The sequence below is a fragment of the Gallus gallus genome, chromosome 1 (assembly GCF_016699485.2).
Source record: "Gallus gallus isolate bGalGal1 chromosome 1, bGalGal1.mat.broiler.GRCg7b, whole genome shotgun sequence".
In the NCBI taxonomy this organism is placed as follows: domain Eukaryota; kingdom Metazoa; phylum Chordata; class Aves; order Galliformes; family Phasianidae; genus Gallus; species Gallus gallus.
The window spans coordinates 93154054-93179574 of record NC_052532.1 but is presented as its reverse complement, the minus strand read 5'-3'; the positions used below and the strand labels follow the sequence as shown (position 1 = coordinate 93179574).

The 25521-nt window shown below is 38.8% G+C and overlaps 1 protein-coding gene across 1 annotated transcript in view; it reads right to left on the bottom strand.

Annotated features, from left to right (window-relative positions):
• The window catches only part of VGLL3 (vestigial like family member 3), a 95621-nt gene that overhangs the window by 35301 nt on the left and 34799 nt on the right, over positions 1 to 25521 (bottom strand). The window lies entirely within an intron of this gene.

The window sequence follows — 25521 nt, the reverse complement described above, 5'->3', positions numbered from 1 at the left end:
AACCTTTTTTTAATAGCTGAGATTTACTCGAAACACTACACAGCTGGAGTAAAAATGAGTTTTCACACAGCAATATACATTTTAAAAGGAAGACTAAGGATAACTGACTTTTTTGTGTTTGTTTTATTTTTTTGGTTCTTGGTGTGGTTCTGCTTTTTTTGTTTGTTTTTAGACAAACAGAAATTGAAATCCAAAGTGAAGGGCTCATTCCTCCCTTATGCCCTCTTCTCCTCTACAACGGGAATACCATTTCAAGGGGGAGAAGAAGTAGTAAACAAAGAATATTTTTTGTTGGTGGGTCAATTACAGTTCTATGTAGGCTGAAAAGTAGATTGTAATCCTGCGAAACGGCAGCATACTTTTGTTCTTCCCTCCCTGCCCCCATCCTGAAAACACACATGGCTTGACAAAATGCCACTAGAACGTGCTTGAAAACAGTGATCTCATTGTGAAGGCTGAAAACTTAGGGCTCAGTATAGCTGGATGATTGAGAAGCACAACATGCTCAACAGATGTAAAAACTGTATAATTCATGACTTTCTCAAGTGGGGAATGAGCTTCCACAGCCAGTTACTAAACCACTGCAAGAGGTGTAAAATATCCAGCGATTTCCTATGCGAGTGCACCAACTATTTCAGATATGCACATACTACTTGCGAGTTTTGGCTAGTGGTCACTAGGGTAATTTCACTCTACTCTGTTCTGTACTTGTTCGGGGTATTTTAAGAAGAGAGGAAAGACAACATTTTATCCTTGGTTCTCTTATTAAATGATCGTGAGGCATGAAGGGGGGGGTTGGAACTAGCAAACAAACTCTAAGCAACTTAATTCTAGAAAAAAACATAAAGAGAGATTACAAACCTTGGACTGCCCACTTGTCTTAGTGAGCTGGCTGAGAAAAGACAGTTTAAGATAACTGGGTTAGTTATTCCCTTGGGTCTGCAATCTTGCATAGACCTCCCTGGCAGATGATGAAATTTTGGAAAACTAAACAGAGGCCTGCACAAACCCTTTTCCTTTTTTCAAAGGGCTTTCATGACTCTCACCCTTCTGAACCTCAAAAACCAAAGCAATCAATTTCTGAAACTTTTCTAAAATGCCCGGACTTTGTTCCTTTAAAATTAAGCAGTTCTTTATGCTACTGCGCATAGTTTCTGCAGGGCCTCACAGGGGAAGACTGCTGATGTTTCTTGCTTCCAGATCCAGCAGGCAGATGGAATACATTTTATCTTTCTATACTATAGGTTAGAATAATGTCAAGGCTGTCTAAATTGTGCCCAGAGGACTTCTTGCTTTCTGAAGACTGCCATTCCTACCCTCGCTGTATCTTCTCTGGCTCCAGCAGTATTCTTCAAAATAAGAGTAGTTACCCCTGCCTTTGTAAATCTGCTTCATACCGATATGGTCAATAGGCTCACGTGCCTGAAAATTAACACTAAACAACATTATATCAGTTTATAGGTACAATCAAGAGCGCCACATTGCCAGCATCTGATCAGAAGATACCCCAGAGAGTTAACCTGGAAAGAGAAAAAAAACAGCCCTGGCACATCAGATGTGTTCCAGTATACATATGTTTTGAAAGAGAAGCTCTTCACAAGAAGAGAATGACTTAGGCAGAATCATGGCATGCCATTCACCTACTAGAGATTTGAAGAAATCTTTCCAAATTAACATGCCTCTTTATTTTAAAAATTACAGAGCCTTCTAGGCAGTTTGCCAGCCTTCACAGCTGTTGGCAGGTAGAAGAGGATGGAATGAGAGATAAGAGCAGAAGAGGGAATATTCCTTTCGGGAATGCGCAGCCTCTCAGGGCAGATGTTGACTTAGAGATTTCATTTGGCACCTGTCAGAGGTTACTGTGATGTTTGTAATTGCTGTCCCCAAGCATTAGTTTACCACTGCTGCCATGCAGTAACTGTTTGTGACACTATTTTCAGGCTAGACTGCGTTAAAAAGACTTGCATCTTCCCTTCCTTCTTTACTGTTCTGGGTAAATTTTCTGATACTCATTGCATACTCAAGCAACATGATTATTTCCGAACACTTCCGAGGCTGCCCACATGTAAAAAATAATAGATTGTCCAGCTGTTATATGCAGTCAAATTCTTTGAGCTGGAATAAATCAGCTCGCCTGCCCTCTCCTTCTCTCTTTTTTTAAAGCTTCAAATTTGGCAGGTACTTCCTTCTGAATGCTCAACTCATGCTTCTCCTTGGTTGGAAAATTTTGATTTCACAGAACACAACTCAGGAATAGTGAGAACTGGAGTATACAGTTATTTTTTCTTTTTTTCTGCACCTTATGGAACTAGTGGAAGGTTCATGTCTCCAAGTAGACATAGGCTCACAATAGAAGAATAATCTCACTGGCTGAGAAAGAAAATCTTTCTGTTACTTTCTTAGGAGAGTGAGGATTATTTCCCCACAACCACTGTCTCATCTTTCTGATGCAGGTAAAAAAAGTCCTTGCCATTCCACTGTTTTGATTTCTGTCTTTCATGTCAAGAAGCAGTCCTACACTCATGCACAAAATGAATGAAGAAAAAAATGATACGTGAGGATGATTAAATAGGAAAATAGACAAATTGTCCTTGGTGACTTTCTGCAGGCACAAATATGCCACAGTGCTGTAGTTGATGCTGAAGTATACAACAGGCTGCAGAGCCCTGGCTTCCTTCCAGGTTTCATGGACCAAACTTACTGCTTGGTAACTTATTGCTCATATGGAGAATCTTTGGCAACTCCAAGCTTGTTATAGTTATGCCAAAGTTTATAAAATAAATGAAACCCTATTTTAGATTTACTATTTCACCTGAATTCATTCTGATAATGACTTTTCTGCACAGTTAATTCCTGTATTCCAAGCCCAGATACACGCATCAGATACCCTTCATCTTTAATGAAGATTCTCAACATCATCAGAGTACTGGAGAAAACCCATGAGCATGCATGCTTGTATTCCTGCAAACTCCAGTAGACTTGTAATAATTTATATACAGTGTTTTAGAAAAGCAGGAAAAACAAGCAAACAAATGCAACAAAAAACAGGAAAAAAAAACAAAACAAAAACAAACAAACAAAAAAAAAAACACCAAGCCACTCCAAGCTCTAGAACCATTTTGATTGTCACAGCAGACACAAAGGATTGTGTTACTGGAAATAGCATGAAGCGATTTACACTCACCAATATGTATCACCCCAAGTGCAGTGATAAAAAACAGTTTGCAGCTTGTCTGGTTGAGAAAGGTGAAGGACAGTTGGACACTTACTAAGAAAGAACAAGAAATCAAGATTGATTCAAAAGTCTACCTACAATGCACATTTGTTTCAACTTACAATCATGAAGCATATTTTTCTTATGTATTATTGCTGAGTACCAAAAGTATGTTGGAAGTCAACAAGTGACACTGTCAGAGAGACTTCATGATTTCAGTGTTTCCACAACTAAAGGTAGCTTTCACAATCTGGACATGGATCCTCCATCTTAACTCAAATAGGCTTTGCTATTGTTTGTTTGAGAGCTAAGACACACTAAAACAGCATTATGTTTGTCCTCTGATTTGTTGCAGGGGATCCCCTTGGTCACACTCTGGGCAAAAAAGGGCTGCTCTGATGGCTGTGAAGCTTTCTCAGTCCACTGAGGGCAACATCACTGACTTCAGCAGAGACAAACATAATATGTAATTTTTTTTGTATATTTCTTTCATGAAAGAAAGTTAGTCCTTTGCTGCAACTTCAAAATTACAGAAACAGACATTGCCAGAATTGGTTTATCATCAGTGGCATCTCTTGACTTCATCTCAAGAACAGGGAATATTGAATATATTTTTACTCAATGAAAGAGATAAGTTATTGTGCATTTTCATTTATGCTACTCCGTCTCCAGAAGACTTGTTAAAAATCATAAGCTAGATCACCCATCGCCATGGAAACTGGGAGAAAACATCAGTGCTGAAGGATTTATTTCATATTGCTTGAATTAAATAGTTTACACCAGGGTTGGTTCTTTGTTCTGAGACTGTTGCTGGACCTTCAAACTTTGTTACTTGAACGTAGATTCTCTCCACAGTTTGACAGTGAATCTTCTTCAAGTTACATCTGGAGGACTCTTTCCTGTCCTAAACTCTCGGGAAGGCTAGGTTGACATAGACAGTTATTCCAAGGGAAAAAAGCATACCTTAAATATTTGAGTGGCCAATTTTGCTTTCTGTGACCTGTGTGGTCTAAGCCTTCACAGCCTTTGAAACTACCTTTGAGTTATTGTTGCAGTTCAGTCAAGCGGGACTACTCACATTATCAGCTTCCAAACTGCAGAGCAGGAATTACTTGGCAGTGATGATCCATTCTGGGTAACCCACAACTTATGCTCTCCCTAGCCATCTCAGGCTCACACTAAATCCTCTTAACTTTCAAGAAATCCTGGAAAACATCTTTACCTGTGGTTGCTTTCAGGCAGGAAAAAAAGACTGCATAGAAACAAAGCAAGTCATACAACTGCTGGAAAACTTCTGTCTTCTTGTTGGTCTCTTAGGTTTTAGAATCTGGCTTAGTCTGAAAGGCTTTGTCATTATTTATATTTTTGCTGTATTTATAATTATCTGGGTAAGTATTTGATTGAGGACAGGCACTTTTAAAGTTGAAAGTAAATATTGGCTAAACTCATATTCCAAAATATTCTACATAGCAAAGTCCCTCTGAAAGCATTTTGGTTGACCTTGCTTGGCATTACTGCAGCATGATTACCCTCTGTTCTCTCACAAGGAGAGAGAAAAGTTGAATACATCAGTCAAAATAAGCAGACTGGTTTGCTTTAAGTCCTACTTACTAAAGCAAACCCAAAATAATGAACTAACTTTGATTCTTAAATAAACATATTTGAGATTGTTATTTTAACACATCTGGTAACATGAAATGGCCTCTTCTGAGTCTCACAAACGTCCATATCTACTAGTCCCAAATCCTCATAAGCACTAAGATCTTGTTTTCCAATCTGTCTTTTGGAATGAATGACTTTAACCAAACGTGTCACTGAACCTATTGTATTTGAAGTAAATGACTGAAGAGATAATAAGTATAAAGAACTGAATAATGAATTATTGGAAATAATGTATGAGAAATAATTGCAATAATATGCGAGAACACTGTAATATATGTGAAAAAAAAAGAACAATAAATCAGTTATTTTTACTCTGAGAGCCATTCCAATCTGCAGCTCTTATTTTCTGCACTGGATTATTGGGGGTTTCACTGCTGGTGTCCAGATCTGGCAAGAAGATAAGAGCTGTTAATAAGAAACTCTCATACTTGGGGAAAATCTTGTAAGTCCTGAAGACCGTCAAAGAGCAAAATCATTGCATGATGTAATCTAGTTGACTGGAGAAAAAAGAAAAGCCTCTTGAACACTGTGAGGATACTATATACAGATTTCTTGAAGTGCTTTGGTTAAGTAAATATATGTGCTATTTTAACAGTTCTTCTGATGAGAGAGTAGATTGAACAGATAAATGAACCTTGAAATTCATCTTTAAACTTTCTAAAGATTAATTTTGTTGAAAGTAAGACAATTTAAGAATAGTTTATACAAAGCTTAGGTGAATTAGGAATACAGGATTCCTGTTTTTTTTTTTCAAGAAAAAATAGATCAAATTATGGTGAATCACATTCTTGTAAGAAGGTCCTGACTTATAATGATACTACACAGTTGTTTTAATTCCCTTGACATGTGATTTAGTGACATTATAGAACTACGAACATATGTCTTTATCAGTTTTTCATCCACAGCTTCTGGTTTCTACAACTCTCATCAGTGATGCAATCAAAACTAATTCTGAAGTCAGAAAATCCATATTAAGTATTCAGTATGATTGAAAAAATGCTTTTCCACAGAATAATCATGTTAATGTTTTCATTCTCCATAATAAGTCAAATTTTATATACACAAATACACACTCCATATTAAACTTTCACTGGCTAAACTCCAAGCATCAGTTTCTCCATTATCTAGATACATACCTGCAAGAATTTTACAAACAGAAGCCACCTTTGACCTGTAGTCTGCTGTGAGTCTTGATAACATGTTAATGAAGTGTTAAAGTGAGAGTAAATTCTTTATCATTCTCTAAAGATTATTTTATCCAAGAAAATATACATTTTACATGACGTTCTAAGTCCCATATTAATCTGGTAGAATTGAGGTCTGGAATAATATGAAGTTTCCAGGTAAGTCTTTTGTTTTGTTGAATTGTATACTGAGATCTTCTGTCCACAAAATTCAATCACCAAAAAAGAAAAAAGAAAACAACCTCAGTATGATTTCTATGCAACTGAGCAAATACCTGTTATCAAAGATAGTGCAAATGTATATCATATCCTGAAAACTTTCAGACACTTTTCAATATTAATTTTTCCCTGAAGAGCATTTATCTTACTTATTTTAAATAACTCAAAAGTAAAACAGCATTGGAAAATTCTTCTCCACTTACCAATGGAATCAATATAAAGATGAATTCTGCAGTTCATTCAGACAGATGCCTGGTTTGCCAAAATGTATCAAACTCTAGAACTGGTTAAAGAAGTTTTGGGTCTATGTGGTATGTCACTAAAATCACTGTGGTCTTTTCTTATGAAGTAGGGAAAGATATGTAATTTGTTCAAGATGGCACTATCAGAACCTCAAACCATTTTTCTGTCTGTGGTTACAGTGAGTCAGAGAAGAAAAAATTAACTTATTCTTTGATGAAGCTACTAAGGATTGTCTGCTAGTAAAGCAAGTTTTTTTATTAAGAAGGATTTGTGAATTATGCTGGGTTAAGGAAGAGATCAGCCCATGAATCTCATAATGTACGAGGGATTCATTATCATTGAAATAAGACTACTTTACTGCATGTTAGTATTATCTCCTCGAGTAAGGGAAAGAATGTCATCCAAGAATATAAGTATAAAATCAGCATCAAGATCTATCCCAGTAAAGGCAGAGTCACGTCTTCTTTTTTGCTTCCTTCCCTATGGGTATGATTTCCATAATCCCTATCAAACCAAACAAGGGAAAGCTGCTGGTCCTCCATGATGCTAGGGAGAGTTAATGACTTGTTTTAAGCTGCAGTAATTGATTAATGAGCTTCCCATTTTAATGAAAGCTACTATTTCCTTCACTTTTCTGGGGCAGAGAATGCCAACAGCATCACTGAAAATATACTGACAAGTATTTCAATGAATTTCTTCATTCAGAGTCATTCCTAGGTATTAAAGAGTATGAATCAACAAGAACAAAGGTGGCAGAGACTTTCTCTGAGGGTTGGTGTCATTTCTGCAGCAGCAAGGTTGCCATCTAAATTTAGACTAGAATCTGGGCAGCCAACAAAGTAATTAATCACTGGAACAGACTGCCAAGTGATTGCTGCCAAAACATTTGAACCAAATGGCAGTTTTAGGCTATTCTGCTGTCTTTATGATGAACTACACTTACACTACTGAGGTGTAGTAGCTGAATATTGCAGGAGCAATGTTATTTCCTTGGCTGGAGGAGGAAATAGTCATTTGTATGTCCACCTTACTCTGGTGCGGCTTCACATAGAGCCATGGAATGAAATCCCAATTTGTTCCTTCTTTCATAAGCTTCTTTACTGCTGTCACTGGGGAAAAAATGGAGAAGAGTTTGAATGGTGATTCAAGGATATTACTGGAATTCTTCAGTAACTTGGGTCAGAGTTTAGTTGCTATTACCCATGGCTGCCAGGTTGAGCTCATCACACAGCAAACTATTGGCCAGAATTAAACCCACGCAAGAAGACTTATGCTTGCAGGCAAAAGAAAGTGTCATTTCTGGGATGCAGTTGCTACAGAACTGTCTCCAATGGTTAAAGGCATGCATCAAGAGATTCTCAAGGAAAGGACACAAGTTCAAGACTTGCATTCCAGATTGATTCATATGCTGCATTGCCTGTAACAGATATTGCATTTCAGAGAGTCCATCATCTCCTCACTGCTGATGATCTGACTCCAATTACACCACTTTTTTGTCCTTTCTTTGCAAGACTGTGGATCTGGAATTAATATGAATTAGAAGTAAGCAACCTACAAGAACTGCAAGAATCTTGGGTTTTGCAATTTCCTTCTCTACAAAAGCTGAAGCTTAGTTCTGCTCCTTCAATAACAGCTTTTAAGATTAGGCTCAAGTTTATCTGTACATTTAAGTCTTACACATGTTCTCATTTGCTATCAGCAGCTCTATTAGGCACTCATGTCTCTTGAATATAGATGTTTCATCTTTCTCAAGTTCAGGCTAAAACCCATGTAATTCAGTATTAGCTTAACCCCAAATGACAGCAATCTAAAGCATTCAATTTTCCATGTTCTTTGGAGACAAATATGCTTGGGTCTTAAAACAGACAGGTAAACGACTATCTCTGTAACTTCCCTCTGAACAGAAATTACAATTAAATTTCATTGACTGTATTATCTTTACTAACAAAAACCTTCTGACCCTTTTCTAGTTATAGAGAGCGCTCAGATGCTGTCATGGTAAAGACAAGATGCTGAACAGAATTTTTAGCAACTTAAGGTGATTGGCTGTCTGGTTGAATTACAGTTCTTGTTAACTGCAGTGTTGTTCTGAGGGAGTTAAAGACCGTAACAAGTGGAAAGAAGGAACGTCTACCTAGAACTCTCATATTTTCTCAGCTTAGAAAAGAGAAGACTGTGGGGAGACCTCACTGTGGCCTTTCACTATTTAAAGGGAGTCTATATACATGAGGGAAATCAACTTTTTTCACTGGGAGATAGTGATAAGTCAGGGGGGAATGGTTTTGAACTAAAGGAAGAAAGATTTAGATTAAACGTAGGGTGAAAGTTTGTTTTACTAAGGGAGAGGTGAGGTGCTGGAACAGGCTGCCCAGAGAAGCTGTGGATGCCCTGTTCCTGGAGGTTCTTAAGGCCAGGTTGGATAGGGCTTTGGGCAATATGATCTAGTACTTGATCTAGTGGCTGGCAACCCTGCCTGTGGCAAAGAGGTTGGAACCTGATGATCCTTGAGTTCCCTTCCAATCCAAACCAGTCTATGATTCTATGATTTAACCTCATGCATACTTGCTTTGAAATATAAAAGAACAAAGGAATGGTTAAGGAACACCAAACTTGCTAGACAAGGTGGTGAATGTTGTATTTGGTAGATGCATATGTACTTGTTTAATGTGTGTGAAATAAGGAAATAATGTCTAGCTTTAACACAGTTTTTCCTCCCACCCTTAAGCACAGGCCACAGTAAGAAAATACAGGTTATCCACGTACTCTGGCTGCTTACAGAGAAGAGTTTCCTTGTGAGTTTGTGCTTGTAAATTTGAAAGATGAATATCCTATTCCCAATGCTTTATTAAATACTATTGCTAAGGAAAAGACAACTACTACAAGTAATGAGCTCCAAGCCTACATTTTAATAAACCTAACTGAACAGAGGAAGAAACATTTTGGATATCTCATTGCAGTGTGCAGAACTGAGAACTTTATTATGCTTGCACTTCAAGGAGGGCTGCACAGTTCTAATTCAGAGGGCATCATGGGAGCCTGCAGGCTGTTTATACAGTGAGTAGTAACCGGCACTTCAAATGTAAGTGTAAGATGCATGAGAAAAGACATGGTTGCATTTTAAGTCTTTTCTAGACTAAAGAACACTGTCACCATGTCTGCTCTTCCCCAGAATGTTGTGTCTGGTGTCAGATTGAAGCGGGGATAAAGTTGTCATCTTCCTTCAGTTTTGGGCCTCTTATGCCTCAGTCAGAATGGTGCAAGGTAAAGTAAGTAGTGGAAGCAGGCCTGGATTCAAGGCATTTGCAAGATCTCACATGCCAGAAAAACTGGTTCTCAGGCATCACAAAGGATCCAAGACCACAGTCAGTTGAGGAGCAGCCCAGTATAGAACAGATTCAATTTTTGGTGCTTTAATCTCCTGTCTCTCAGCGGGAAGCTGCAGCCTCATTGCAGCTTTACCAGAGGACACTATATTGCTTTAGTAGCTGGGATTTACACTGCATTGTTACTGAAGTTTTGCAGCACAGACTCAACAACAAGCAAGGTGCAGGAGACCAGAAGGCGGTACAGCAGTTGCCTCAGGCATCTCCTTCCCAAGACTGTATCCATCCTTAATGTTCACCTGAGCTCCAGGTTGGTCTGGAGCACGTCACTTGAGTGAACATTGTCTAAGCTGTGGAAGCCAACAATCGTCATGACAACACATGCATGTGGAGTGTACTATTTACCTCAAACACTGGTTTCTGTATAATCTCATCTAGACTGTTACCTCAGTTAAAGTTAGATCACCGTGGCACCAGACAGATGACTTTCAGAGAAAAGTGTCTAGAAGTTGACATGTGTTAATTGCATTTTGATACTGGACTTTTCTGTGGATTTAGAATGAAAGGAAACTGATTTTGTGTAAAGGGAAATTCTGAAAATACTTCCTCTGGCCTCAAACACCAGTTCTGACAAAAGGAGATACAGTTTTGCCTGAATTCTACTTTTTCAAATAAAAATAAATTTATAAAAGGTAGAACTGAAGAAATGATGAAAGTATATTTGGGGCAAGTAAAAAACATTTCAGTTAAAATGCTATGAAAACAACAACAAAAGCCTCAAGCTCATCTCCTCTACCTGATTTTGCTTGAACAAATTAGTATTTTCCAGGGGAAGATCAGCTGTCAGCAGGGCAGAGATGAGGCAAAACAATACCTGTATCAGAGTCTAGCACAAAAACAGGCAGAGAGCAGGAAATCTAGAGTGGCACATAGCAGAAAGAAACTCTAGGTCAAGTAAAGCTGCTATCAACACATAGGTTTGAGCAGTCTGTGTCTTGGATTGAGCAACTAATAGGCATATTTTAAACTTCTAAACCCAAGAAGTACTAAGATTCACATAAGTTTCTAAGCCTACAGAAATGTCATTGACTTCTGACTGAATCAATCTCTCTTTTCCACTGGAAGAGTTTGAAGCAGAAAATAAAAATTCTGAGGTAAACTACATAGAATATTCTGCACTAGCAGAAGTGGTATATTTTTTTTTTCACTGGGACACAACAAGGAATGATGTCCCTAAAGGTGCACACAAGTAACGCAAAATACTGCAAATAGGCAAGCTCCACAGATGTTTTTCAAAAGTCTGCAGGACTGGCAGGGAGAAAGATAACTTTACTTCTCAAGGAGAGCCAGAATTTCTGCCTTTGTTAGATAGTCACATGGTTGTTGCATTTTCATACATCATATATCTAACAGTCAGGTACACTCATACAAATGCATACATGGGCCAAAGACCCACGGACTCTAGAATTCAATGCAAAGCATGCTTTCAGCAACAGTATTTTTGTGATCTTGAGGCAATGTAGCCTTCCTTCCATTCTGAAAACAAATGGGATTGTTCCATATTTCCAAAATATCAGATATTTATTTTATAACAATGGTATATTACAGTGATATATGTTTACAGTGAAAATGCTAAAATGATTTATTTCCTAATTACATTCTCAAAGAACTCATATCCAATACCAGAGCCTGAGCCACCTCCTGAAGGGGGCCACCTCCTGAATAGGGGTCCTCTCCACTAGTCTGGGAAAAAAAATAAGACCAAGAGTCATAGAATTTTTTTTTTTTTTTCTATGAGATGGAGTGCCCTCTTAGGTGGTTCTTGAATAAATGCAGCCCACAGGAATCCTGCCGTTAATTTTGACACTCTTTGGATCTGTCCTTATTGTTTCATTAAGAACTGGAAATAAGTCTTGTCTGCTCACATAATTTGAACCATACTGTAGCTATGCAAGTATAATTCACTGCAGTCCAATTCTCCTGCGGGGATAGAGGCATAAATTCATATTATGTGAAGGGGGTGTAATCCATAACTGCGTCCACAAGGTTGCTAGGACAAGTATAACAGTATTGATCAGAAAACCACCTGCCTTCCCCCTCCCAACACAGTCATGCACATGGCACAACAGCTGTACATCAGGGGGGTCTTTTCCCACAGCCCTTCTAATTTGTGCCTATCACCCATGAGCATGCACACAGAACTCTTTGGCTTCCATTTTCAAGGTCTCTCTGCTAATCCAGAAAGCCAGAACATTTAGAAAGCTATTAAATACATGAGAAATAATTGGCAAATATCCAAAGTATTTCATACAGCCTTGAACTGCTGATGCTGCCTTTGCCTTCTGGATGTACACTGTGCCACCTGCAATTGGAGTCTCAGATTGATTGCCTTAAGTAAGGAAATGTTTGAGTACCTAAAAGAAGGACACCTCTGAAACAAACACAGCAAAAAACAAAACAAAACAAAACAAAACAGTCCCATTCTGACATTAAGAGCGTAATATTCTTCTGTTGCATAAAAAGACTTAGGACAGTTATAAATAAAGTTACCCACCCTTACAAACTTTCCAGCTGCAATAGTGAACACTTTTTAAGAAGGATTAGGCCCTCCATTTAACTATTCATGCTTGTGAAACTAGAGAAAAAATCACTTCTGTCACCCCGCCACACTTCTCTGCAGTTAGACACAGATATGATGAGTCCAAGGAAGAGAGACACTCATCACACTCTGCTCTCTCTATGCCAATACAATCAAACACATATGCTGTTCCTCTTGTATCACACAACTTATACAGTTTGTTCTCAGACTAAGGGAGGAATTTTGGAAATGAATTATAACCACTGGGTATACACAAAGATCAGGCAAGGTGGATAATCATGTTCACATGGAGAAGTATCAACACTGTCTTTTGAAAATAGGAAAGAAAGACAGATGAGTATCCAGAATTACTGAGACAGCCTTGCTCACTGAAGTCACTGGTAGCTCTAAGTCCATGCAGCAGGCTAAGGAACCGGGTAAGTGGTTCAAGGCATTGGACTCTCCATCTCTGCAGTCCTGGGCTGCAGGTGTATGATTGTTTTATTTTTATCATATATCCAAAAGATCCCGTTTTTTGTTGTTGTTTGTTTTGTTTTGTTTTGTTTTGTAGCTGATGCGTCATGAAATAATTTACAAGCCAAGGAGGATATGAAAGAGTGAAGTAACCATGCTCCGTACCCTCCCCCACGACTCTGTGAATCTTCCAGGCTGAAGCTAGCCATCTCTGATATTTTGAGCAGAAACATTTACTGGATGTGTACTGTGATTATTTCCAAGTCCTTGTCTCTTCTCCTTCCTCTGCTAAAATTCAAAATTGCCTTCTATAAGCTATAAAGATTGTTTTGAAATAATGAGCCAGAAATACACACATGTTGTGCACAGTCCTATGGATCTTGCAGTAAAGCAAATTATAGTCTGGAATGGATGAAGGAAGATGAATCAAAACATCTCTCTGTACAAAATGCTTGTGGCTTAGCAGAAGTGGTCTTTTTCTTTCGTCTCATGGTTAAAATATATTGTGCTATGAGCCTGTCTCATGCTAAGAAGCACAGAGAAGAAAACATACTGATCTTTTAAATAGACAGTTGTGGGACCAAAGCTAATCCATGGAAAATTCCAAATACCTTTGAAATGGAAGAGCTGCATTTCTGTCTCTTCAGAAGTCTGATAATAGCCTCATGCTAAATTTTATCATCAGGAATATAACATTTCTACAGCATTCAGAGTAAGGCATACAAGAAAACATCTCTGAATTATGGCCAGAGCACAATCCCAGTAAAATTGAAAGTTCCGTTTTCTCTTACGAGCCAACCGCTGCCCACCAATAAATAGGTGCACCCACAGGTTATATTGGTATCAAATGTGGCCAGGTAGTTTCAAGTACAAATAGCTAAACCATAGAGAGCTCAGTGCAGGCCAAAGTCCACTTGCATTTTCCACCTGACACCAGCAAAGCTGGTCTGCATGTCAAATCCTTCAGAGCCCTGGCCTTGTTGTGGTCATTTTCACACCTTGCGTGCATCTGGTGAGTTAAACTCAGTCTATCCCATCTGTTATCTGGACAAAGAAGTACCTTTTTTTCAAGTACAAGAAGTATGAAGCAATTTGTATTGGTAAATAGCAACTTCTGTCGTGAAAATGACCAGGATGCCACAGATTGTTATTATCTCATGGTTATTCTCTGTGAGATAATTGGAGCCATCTATATGCAGACAAGCACTCAGCAAGTATGAATAGCTTCTGTATCATACACCAAGCTGGAAGAAAATTATTCCCTGTGGAGACTGGGCATGCTACAAGCCACTTTATCAGTGCCATATATATGGGCCCTTGTTTTGTAAACTTACTCGCAAGGAGTCATTTGGTGTCTTAATCAAAATAGCTTCACAAATCATACGGCCTTTTGCTTCTGTTTTGGCATCTCACCTCCTTGTGTTGTGTATTCAACCATAGTGTTGAATAGCTGGTTATAGTTTTCACTCCACTTCACACTAAAAGGTGCCAGAATACAACTCTGGAAGGCAGCATTAAGGAGAGCATGCAGTCTGTTTATTTTTAATAAGCTGATATTAAGACTCCAAGCACTGTCCTTCATGAACTTGTGTGGTACTGAATTTGTGTATTCTCAAAATAACGATTTTTATTTTTTAAAAAGGAAGTGGACAGAGTCTTAAATAGCAAATCTTGCACTTCTCTGGCACCATCATCCTCCTAGTCCAGGCAAAAAAAAAACAAAAAACAAAACAAAAAAAAACCCCACAAAAAACACGCACACAAAAAAAAACAACCAGCCAACCAAACAACCAACCAAACAACAACAACAACAACAACAAACACAGTGACTCTCCTAGCAACCTACAGTTTGTTCTTTAGATTTTTAATCTTTAATAGCAACAATTTCCATACACAATATATATCTTTTAGCACAATTAAAAGAACCCAAACTAAATCTCCACTGCTCAGCTCTCAGTCTGATGCTGAAGTAACGTGAGACTTCAATACTGGAAACTACTTCTGGCTTTCTCAACACAACTGAGGAAGAGGAGATAAATTATTATTATTATTATTATTATTTGGTAAGTTGTTTTATAATTAGTGCAATAGATAAATGAGAAAATCTTCCTCAGAACATCTCTTGTCTTGCAATATACTAGTTAATATATTCTCTTCAGAGTCAGCCAACTGGTTTTAATTATACAGTTATACCAGCATGTCACCATCTTATTCCTAGCAAGGAAGCTGCAGTTAAAACAAAAAAAATAGTATATAGGAGAAACTCAGAGCTGCCAAAGGCGCCATTACTCAGGTAATTTTATTTTTATTTTTATTTTTTTTTTACACTGAAGTCCAGCTACTCATCCATCACTGAACATTGTCTTCTAGGAGTCACTTCATGCAGATGGAGAATAGGGCTCATCTCAGCATCCTACCCAGCACATCAGGAGAATAATTTCCTCAGCTTAAGACCATGGACAAATAACTGCTAAGCATAAAACAGCAGCTTTGTTTTTCTGTACAGCCTTGCCTTAATGCCAGCATTAAAGAGACTGCCCCAGTAAAAATTATAGCTTTAAGGTATTCAGTTTACTGCTAAAATCCAATAGCACATAAAAGTATAATACATATTTTAAGAGTTACCTTAATCTCAGAGCTCTTGTGTACATTGTTTTGGGAGAGTAAGTACCGATCTGGCTCTGATCACAGTGAATTTCCCTACATCTGTCTCAGTGGAGTGAGAGTAGGAGACTTTCATCTCAAAACAGCACTAAGATCACTGTGTCACCCTCTTTGGAGGACCAGAGAGCATCAGGCCAAAGCAGAGCAAAAGAGTGTCACTGGTGACCAATAACAGTAAGTAGAACATTCCATATGCTTCTCTGATTTATGCCAGGGACTTGGTTGGCCTTGCAAAAGGAAGAGCTTAACTTTAACATTCCCTTTAGCCTCCTTAAGGAATAAAACCACATCTCTGTCCTCAGTGGATTTGTTTCATTTGTTTCATTTTTTAAGCAGGTTTCTTTCTCCAACATTTTTCATTAAAAGTGAAATGATTTTCCACCCTGGAAATCATTATCTTGCTAGCATACCTATGTGAGCTTCACTGTAAATTTCTACACCCTGTGCCTGCAGTAATCCTGCCTCCGTTGAAACATCTGAGGACCAAATTTAGGCTTGAACATGTGCAATAGGATACAAAATTTGGCTTCCCAAGTGTGAAATAGCTCAGTTGTTCACTGACTCAACATCAAAAAAAAAAAAAAAAAAAAAAAAAAAAAGGATCAGCCTGTTGGAATGGATTCATTTCCAAAACTGAATGTAGTAAGAAAAAATAAAAAGGAATGGGGGAAAAAGAAAGAAAAAGCACTTCATCTTTTATGAATTTGAGTTTCCATTCATAATGTTCTGTTGAAAATGCTCTTGATAAAACATGATACAAGATTTTTCTAAATTAACCAGGATTTTTCTGCTATGTTAGATTTCTCCTTTCTTTTCCTCAGAGCTTTGTTACTAAAATTTACAAAACAGTTCTTGGTACAATAATTCTTAATTATAATTTACAAGAACTGATTCCAGTTGTATAGCATGGATGCAAGTACCTCTGGGAACAGCCATGTTGTACTTTCTGCAAACAGCAAGGGTAGCAGCAGTTGTTATGCTGATTTTCATTCCATATTTAAAAGGAGACTGGCCACAGCTTCACAATCCTTAAAAAGAAACCAAAACACAGAGCTCATTCAAGGAGATTTTTAATCTCCAGTTGAAGCAAAAGCCATTTTGGAGACCAGGCAAGATGCCTTGCTGACACAGAGCCACTGCACCTGCTGCCTGCCCTCAGCACTGAGCTGAGCTGTGCTGTGATGCCACTGAGCTGGGGTGGCTTTCCCAGGGTCACCCAACACAAATCCCACTGAGCACCCAGGATATTCAGTTCCAATCACAGAGACGTTCTGCTGACTGGTGAAACAGTAGGAGTATTGGTTCTTACAGGCACTAAGCACATCCCTTGTTGATCTGCTGGTACACATTGCTATACTCCAATGCCAGGAGGAACCCTGTTACTCTGCAATAGCAAATCCATTATTGTCCTTGGTTTCCTTCTTCCTTCACGCTTTCCTCTGCACATTCCTCCTACCCACCATAAACACCGAAAGCAAAGCCCAGGGATTTTACTGAACATAGCTCTGAGTGGAGGGGATAAAGCTATAGGACCCAAATCCTGGTTACATGAAAGCAAAAGATGCCAAAGTCTTAAAGTGCTTTGACAGAAAGCTAGCTCTGAACAACAAGGAATGTAAGCTCTGTGGTCAGTTTAATCCCCGGAATAACTCTGCAGATTTATGAGTAATATTGCACAGTGTCAGTTTGGCTATAATGTTTTGATATCTTTAAATTACTTACTGCTGTATTTTCCTTTCTGGTGTTTTTGGTTTTTTATATAAGCTTTCCTTTTAAAACAATACAGGAGAAGTGAGAAAATATGCATCTATCTGAAAATAGACAGCAACTTTTGCTGCAGAAAATCTGAATCCTGGGAGAGAAATTAGTTCCAGTAGCTGCCTGGGCAGTGGTGCAGCCCTGGCTAGAAAGAATACATCTGCTGCCTCGAGGAATTTCTCAAGAAAAACAGCAGTCCAAGAAAATTTTTATTACAGTTATTATTCTTTTTATTGCCATTAACTGAGGTTTAGGGCTGTGAAAGCTGCACCAATCTCTTTCTGCATTGTTGTCGCTTTTCTGTGCCCAGAGAAATAATGTCAGCAAAGAACTGGAGAAAGAAGGGAATTGGACTTGCATGAGTGGGACAGATGAGCTGGAGCTATTACAGGTTATTTTAGAAATATTATTTCTTTTCCCCCTTTCTTCAAACACAGGCTTGGCATCTGAATACAAACGTCTAGTTTAGCAGAGCAAGGAGAGAGAGAAATGGCTTATGATTCCCATATGTCTCAGTACCTTTAAATAAAGGGATGGTAATACTTAAATAGTATTAAGCTTCAAACAGATGGTACTGTGTTACTGTAATCATCTTTCTAATTATATTGGAATGTGATGAGAAAGTAAAAAATAGGAAGAAAAAAAAAAGAAAACAAAAAAAAAGGGGGGGGATTGCTTTGACAGCTCAGTGTTCAGCGCTCCCAACAGGCCACCAATTGGACCCCAAAAAAAGGAAGTAACTTATAAAAGCTAATGGCAGCTCAGTGATGTGACATAAACTTATTTTTGTCATTAATTACCTTTTTTTTTCTATAAGGAATCTAGACCCCTCTAGACAGACCAACATTTTTCAGGCTGCATTCATGGTGTATAAACAAAAATTAAAGATCCGTTTGTCAGCCAGCAATTCCTTTCTGTTTTTTTTTTTTTCAGTTATACCCCTTGGCTTTTTTATACACTTAAGATCATATTACAAATCTTAGCATGAATTCCTGATAATAAATGAAGATATTCTGATTTCCAGAAGTTCGGAACCAATCCAGACTCAGTAGCTCTATGTACATTTGCACAAAAGGATCTGACTAATTCCCACAGCATTCTGAGAACAGGTTTTCAAGGCACAGATCCAAGCTCATCCACTGTTGTTACATTCCTTTATCCTTGGAATCAGTGACATCTCCTATACTTACAATACAATTAAATAAAAATAAAAAAAGAAATAATGAGACAAAATGCTGGGCACCATCAATGTTACATAAAAAAACAGTACACAGCTGAAAAAGCTTAACGACATACAGGAAGAGATCTACAACATGATCCACCAAGAAAATTAGTGACACTAATTGAAGGTTTCATCCAGCTGTACAGAGGTTAATGGGAATCTTTTCTCTCACTTCCATGCAATTGGATTTGGCCTATTTTTTTTTTCTGTAGTAAAATAAATAAGTGTTTTTTTTTTTTTTTTTTTTTTTTTGGCTGTGCTGCATATCTTTTGCTACTATAGCATCTCTACCTTGTTTTTTTCAGTATTATTTTGTTCTCATTTAAAATAGAACCATATTTCCATTGTATAAACATAGCATGTGAATTTAAATCTCAGTCAGGTGAGAATAGATAAAGCTTTTCCAATGTTTTCAGGTTCGTTGCTGGTTTGAATTCACCCCACAAAATCTGGCAATTTATTACTCTGTTTAGAGATTGCACAGACAACGCTTTTCCACAGACAAGACCTGCATAGTTAGTTAAGTTCAAAGTTGAAGAATGCCAGCTTTGTACAGGCATTTTTTTTTTATTTCCATATCCCTGCATCCAGAAGCAATGCTCATTGACAGCTACACAGCCAGAGGAAGGGTTGTTTCTGATGTTGTATGTCTGTAACTTCAAAGTGAGGTGGTTCAAGCAAGAACCACTTCTGTGTTCACACACAGCACAAGAGTTGTTTTGGGTCTGTATCCAAAGGATTTATTTTAATTTAACACTTACAAACATACATGCTGATAGGGGATGTTCATTTTATTGGCTGCGTGGCTGCTTGTTTGCTTTGCAGTTTATCTCTACCTTCGTTAAAAGTAAGAAGTTCAGCCAAAGGCCCGTGCATAAATGCAATCATTTAGCTGTACATTTATGGCATTTAAAACAGCATATTAGCTGTATAATTGCCCTAGGTTTAGATGATGAACTGAGCATGGAAAAAAAAATATGAATACACTACAAGCGTATTATAATTCATATTCAGGTCCTTTCCCTTATAGAAGTAGGTGCACCAATCTGTTCGATAAAATTTTTCTGCTAACATTTTCTGCCTGCTAACGTGTTACTGATTTCACATTCCACTGGATTTCTTTCTCCATTTTGTTTAAACACAAGAATGCATCCTTGAATGTCTTGTAATGAGAATTGATAGTAATGTCCTTTTCAAGGCATACAAAGCAGTTGTCAGTACTTTTAATACAAGAAAGATGAAGATAACATTCTGTGTACTTGCTACAATTTACAATATGCCTGTAGAAGCTGAAACAGTCAAATTGGTAATACAACTGATTCATTTGCCCACTGGCTTTTAGTATTGAATAGACATTCAGTTGCTCCATTTATCCTCGTTGTATTTCCTTTGTCACCAAAATTCATATACTTATTTCTTCAACTGTAGTGATGGATGACATTCACTGACTGGAGTCACAGAAATACAAAACAGGCACATGATATTAAATTATTTACAGTTTGGAATGTATTTTTAACAACCTAGTAACAATATTGGAGGATGTATCCTTGAAACTGCTCTAATGGGTATTCCTGATTTTATAATAGGAATTTAGAAATCTTTTCTGGAATCTTAAAGCTTGTCAAGGAGCATTCTAGTAGTTGAAGGGAGCTTATAAGCCATAGCAGCTTCAAATTTTACATGGCCTGACACTGATATGACAAGGGAGGATGGCTTTAAACTAAAAGAGGGGAGATTTAGATTAGAGGTTAGGAAGAAATTCTTCACTCAGAGGGCAGTGAGGCACTGGCACAGCTTCCCAGAGAAGATGTGGATGTCCCATTCCAGGATACATTCAAGACCAGGTTGGATGAACCCTGGGCAGCCTGAGCTGGCTGGGGGTTGAGGTTGGGTGGACTTTGAGGTCCCTTCCAACCCCAACCATTCTGTAATTCTTTTAAGGGTCACATCTGAGATCACAAGGTGGTTATAATAGCATTGATGTATTAATTCTACAGTGATTAAACTATCACGTTAAAACAAAAAAGTGAAAAGCAAACCAAACAGCACTGGAAAAAGAAGGCAGAGGTAAAACACACAGCATTCTTGAATGGCCAATTTCACAGTAAGTTACACTATTACCCATTTCACCTCCTGCTCAACACCATTTTACCCTCATTTCCCAGCTTGACTTCTTCAGATGAGATCAGCTGTTCATGGCCAGTCCATAAACAGCTGCGGAAAATTACCCTGCTGTGAATGAGATCTTGCTTGCATAACTGAGAAAAATTAGCTCAATTTTAGCTTCTCTGTTATGAGAGATAGAAGTAGCCTTCTTTAATAGTGCACCATGAAAACAAAAGAAATGCACACGAATCTTCAAAGTGGTTTATCAGACCTATCATATTGCCTTTAAGGGTAGGTTTACAATTAAATTTTCTGCCACTTCAAAAAAAAAAAAAAAATAATAAGACCAAACCTCTGTAGGTATATTCTATACAAAGTTATTTGCTTTCAAAGTGGTTCATACAGTTACTTCTCACTTAACAGTTCAGTATCACTGAAAACGTTTCCACCCTTAATACTAATTAGAATTGTTCCGGTAATGGTTCTCTAATTAAAACTTAATTAGTCTCAGCCAATATCAATTGAATAAAATAATAATAGGGTCATCTCACATTTAAATCACAGAAGCTTCAAGCATAAGCTGCTTTAGGGGAAATTAGCTTGTAGTTAACAATACTGTTTAATAATTGTCTCTAAATGTAAAACGTACATGCCCAGTGATTACAATTACAGCCATCTACACAGAAGTCGACATAGCTAAATTCTGAACAATCTGTCTCAGGATTTCAATTTGCTGTTTGGTTTAAAACTCCCATCTTCATAATTAATGTTATCGGCCTTTCCCGTTACAACTTTTTCCAGGGAGATATTTGTTTCACGGGGGCACAGCAACACTGCGTGCAGTCTGCAGTCACCTGCCTGCCGACAGCAGGGGGACCTCCCTGTCCTCCCGGCTCCTCTCAGCTACGATTGCATGCAGAAGGCAGTTTGTACCAACATAAAGAACTGAACGCACGTATTGTTCACAATATGATTCGAACAGTTCGCAAGAACAAATATAGAAAAAGCAAACAAACAAAACCCTAGGACCTTAGTGAAATGAATAGCAAAACAATTTTACTCAAGGAGACTTGGTGCTCCCAGATCCGCTCTCTGAAGCACACCTGTTATTGTGCATCCAACCCGATAAAAAGGGTGCACCCACTGAAGAGCTCAGTTCAAGTGCAGACTTCACTAGAAACTTCCCAGAGGAGCTGAGGAAAAAAAACACACAAATACAGAAAACTGCGTGATTCCCTCAGTAAGGAGACTAAAGCCACATATGTAACTAATGACCATACCTCTAAGCACAGAATGTAGGATGACAATAATAATATGCAGTGCCTCTACACTTCTTCCTACTTAAAATCTCAGACATCTCCTGTAAGCTCTATTAAACAAGTAGTTGCAAAGTGTTTACTGAGGAAAAAAAATTACTTCCTCAATTCTAGGAACAGAAGTAGTGAAAATACAGCATCCACTCAGATCAATAGCACTCGCTTCACTGATTTCAGTGCTCTAGAGCAACCCATACAAGCAATGCAAAGCCTTAGTGGTTAATTAGGGATGATCTACCTGAGTTTTCATCTTTGTCAGAAGGGAGGTGATGAAATGTGGCAAAGCACCTTAACACTTCTTCTACTTGGCTAATGATATCCCAGGCTGGAAGTGGCTCTGGTCAGCCTGGTCTAGTGGCTGGCGACCCTGCCCATGGCAGGAGAGTTGAAACTAGATGATCTTTGGTGTCCTTTTCAACCCAGGCCATTCTATGGTTCTATGATATGATTTTATGATACGCTCTACCCAGCTGAAATTTCTACACTATTACCTGGACCTTTGATTAGTTAGCTAAGCTATTTTAGTTTGCATTGGAATACACAAAATAAGACATTCATCCAGTCATGGGCAACAACAGAAATGGAGAAACACCCATCATACTGTGATTTTTTAATCAGTGTTTCCCCCAAGGCCTTAGATTACTATTGTTTTCATAGCAGTGTCACATTCAACTGTGTAGTGAGAAAGAACAACAGCTGCAGGTCTCTGATGCACAAAAACAATCACCATCAATGGTGATGCTGCTTTTGGATAACATGTTGGTATTAGAACACTTCTTTAATAGCAAAGAAAGAATACATTGAAAGATCTTTTCGCTAAAAATCTTTTGAAAATGTGTCAGTATTTCCCCCACTAATGCAGCTTGCAGACAGTGGGAAAAGCTATTATCTGTTTTATCATTCTCACGTTAGAGAGTACAGCTGGGGCAGCAGTATGGAGCTAGATAAATATGGTCAAGGAGTAGAGCCACAAAGACTGAGCATAGAACTGCACACTTCTACACCTGGCCATTTGCAGGAGCCACATAAATCTGTGTATTTTTCCCAAGAGACAGAGGCTAAGAGCTGTTTGCAGTAACTATGGGTTGCATTTGTATCCCACAGTACTTTCTTTATTAACTGCTTTTGGATGGATTAATTCAGAGCTCTGTAATGCGTTTATCATCTCCAATACCATTACCTTTCGTAGTTCCAAATAAAGTTCTCTTGTTATTTAAGCTTGTTATAGTCCTACTTCAAAAAGAGGTACAGGGATTGCTTCAGATGCACCACCACCTCAGAGACCCAAGCGAGTGAGGGACCTGCACCTAGATCTGGCATACAGCAACAGATCTTTTACACCCTCAGATAGCAGCAAACTGCATGAATATGGATGGCTCTGGGAGAGCAGGGCAGCCTTAGCCCCTTCATGGTATTTAGTATCATCTCTTTCCCATTTACAAAGATAGCTATAAGTAAAAATGAACAAGCATACATCATTTGCTGCTTTTTTCCTTCACAGGAACTTTTTTCCTTCTGTGAGAACTGCTCACAGAAAACAGGCACAGAGCAATGGCACTCCTGACTTGTCCCCTGGTCTGGCTTCTGGCTCCACCCGGATGTTGGGCCTGGTTTTCCCTTTTCTGGTCACTTCCACGGTCCTTTACAGCCCTGCTAAGTGGGTGCAAATGGCCATCATCAGTTCTGAATGGGAACACTTCACACCCACTTTGTGCAGGTGTAAATAGCTGCAAAATACCTGGTTGGGAACATGGCCCATTACATCCTCTTGCTAAGGTTTTACATCATACATGTCAAAGCACTGTATATCAAGTGCAGAAATAGTAGAAAATATTCTCTTTGTGTAAGTCAGTTTTGATGCATTAGAACTTCGCAACTATTTCCAACAGCAGTACAGTTGCTGGATTAATGAGTGGCATGAATAGGACTTGGCATCTACTCTGTGTGACCTTCCTTTCTAGGGATCCCTGTGGAGATGTTTCCAATAGCTTTCTGATTTTCTGGTTTTCTTGTTGAATTTGAAATTCTGGTCTCCAAAAATGAGTGAAAAAAGGAATTGGAACCTCTTCAGGGCTTTCCTCCCCTTCAAGCTAGCCAAATTACAACTGTAGCAGCATGATCCCATCTTACCTTGATCCAAGATCAGTGTGAAGCAGCATCTTCTGAACTAGATGATGAACTGTTTCAAAAATTGTTTCTATTCTTCAGCACAGTCAGTAACCACAGAATAACGAAAGTGCGACTCAAAATTTGCGCACTACGAGAGTTCAGATGACTTAATGACAGATAATAGCCCATAGTTCCTGAATGTCTTATTCTCTTAGTTCTAGCTTAGTTCAAGCACATTTTGCCTGAAGATGTATTCAGACAGAGTATTTGGGGGAAAAATACAACATGAATAATTACCAGCAAGACATGTCAGCACTGGAAGATTGAGATTATACACGGTGGTCAGTTCAGAGCAAAAAAAATAGATCTCATGATGACTCCATAGGATTATCACTCCCAAGACTCATCATGAAAAGGACAAAATTTTGATGTTAACTATCTTAGCTCATGTTAATGACATGAATACAATCATAGAATCATAGAATTACTCAGGTTGGAAAGGACCTCACAGATCATCAAGTCCAACCACAGCCTAACCATAGTACCCTAACTCTAACAACTCTGAGCACCACATCCAAACAGCTCTTAAACACGTCCAGAGACAGTGACTCAACCACCTCCCTGGGGAGCCTATTCCAGTGTTTAACCACCCTTTCTGTAAAGAAGTGTTTCCTAATGTCCAGCCTAAACTTATCTTGGTGCAACTTGAGGCGATTTCCACTCGTCTTGTCATCTGTCACCAGTGAGAAGTAACCTACCCCGCTCTCACTGTCAACACCTTTCAGGTACTGGAAGAGAGTAACAAGGTCTCCCCTCAGCCTCCGCTTCCCCAGACTAAACAGCCCCAGCTCCCTCAGCCTCTCCTCATAGGGCTGATTTTCCAAGCCCTTCACTAGCCTCGTTGCCCTTCTCTGGACCTGCTCCAGTGCCTCCATGTCCTTCTTGTACTGAGGTGCCCAAAACTGAACACAGTACTCAAGGTGAGGCCTCACCAATGCCAAGTACAGGGGCAGGATGACTTCCCTAGACCTGCTCACCACACCATTCCTGATACAAGCTAGGATGCCATTGGCCTTCTTGGCCACCTGGGCACACTGCTGGCTCATATTCAGCCAACTGTACATCAGTACGCCAAGGTCTTTTTCCATCAGGAAGCTTTCCATCCACACCTCTCCAAGCCTGTAGGGTTGCCTGGGGTTGTTGTGACCAAAATGCGGGACCTGATACTTGGGCCTATTGAAACTCATACAGTTTGCCTTGGCCCATCGATCCAGTCTATCCAGGTCCCTCTGTAGTGCCCTTCTCCCCTCTGGCAGATCAACACTCCCTCTCAGCTTGGTGTCGTCTGCAAACTTACTGAGGGTGCACTCAATCCCCTCATCAAGATCATTAATAAAGATGTTAAATAGAAGCAGCCCCAGTACGGAGCCCTGGGGGGCACTGCTCGTG